This window comes from Echinops telfairi, unplaced genomic scaffold, assembly GCF_000313985.2.
Source record: "Echinops telfairi isolate 266 unplaced genomic scaffold, ASM31398v2 ScPeMD7_5927;HRSCAF=6808, whole genome shotgun sequence".
NCBI classification, from domain to species: domain Eukaryota; kingdom Metazoa; phylum Chordata; class Mammalia; order Afrosoricida; family Tenrecidae; genus Echinops; species Echinops telfairi.
In genome coordinates, this window is record NW_022109827.1 from 2178197 (window position 1) to 2179430 (window position 1234).

Here is a 1234-nt window from a genome sequence, read left to right on the forward strand (position 1 = left end):
AAAATGTTTTGAGAATGATGTACAAATGCGCTTTACACAATTGATGTGTGTATGGATTGAGATAACAGTTGTATGAGCCCGTAATAAAATGTTTAAAAAAAATTAAAAAATGAAAATAAAAAGGTAATGGGAAGGAGGAGAGAACAAAGGAAAAAAAAAGAAAACGGTTTTCAACTCTTTTATGTCATAAGTTCTTCCTTTTCCTTCAGATTATTTAGACTCTTGAGCTCTTGTAAGTTTGTGGGCTATTAAAAGATCCATTTGACCTTTTCTTTCTACTTGTTTTTCAGTGTCCTTTTGCTTTTTTCATGTATGCACTTCTTGATGCTATCTCACAACTATTGTGGTCTTCCAACACTGGTGATAAACGTACTCTCTTCTTTAGATGGTTTATAAAGTCTTGTGGGATATGTTCATTATGGGACTTCTGCTCTTCTGGACATGTGTTAAATTTCTGTAGCTTCTATTTCAACTTGCATATAGTTAGTTGATTGCATAATCTACAGTCAATTATTAGCCTCATTATGGCAGATGTTATTGAACTTCTCTGTTGCCGCTTTCCAAGGTATGTAGTTATGGATCTGTGTAGTCTCTCTTTCAAAGGTTAAGTGTATAGTTGGCATTCATGTGATTAAAAAATTTATTTTAAATTAATTATTTATTATCATATTCTATACTTTGGGCATCTTGTGCCATTTCTATCACCAAGACGATATTTTCCAATTACCGAACCTTCCACATAGTTTCTAATTTAAAGATTTCCATCAACAGAAATCCTATATATATCTCTTGATTGCTTTTTTTAAGTTTCTCAGACTTGAGAGGTTATTAAAATCATCATATTTGCTTTTAGTTTGGTTTACATTTCAGGTCCTTAGAGTTAATCTCTTGTCTGTCAGCTTGTCACACTGAGGTGGCTTTCATTTTGCTGTGATGCAGGCAGCTGCATCGCCAGTATTTCAAAACCAGCAAGGTCACACATGTTGCGCTAGTTTCAGAGCCCCTTCTAGACTAAGCGATGGACTAGAAGGGGGGGAGAAGCAATTCACTTCTGAAGAATTATCTACTGAACTATGAATCTAGGAAAATTGGAACTCATAAAAAATTGAGATGGAATGCATACCGATAAATTACTTAGGCATTGGTCTACTGAAATTGACTTGTATTGGTCATTTGAGTCAGAGTGTCTTATAGTTTTCTGTGCTAGAAATGAAGAATTGAATAAGAATGGCAC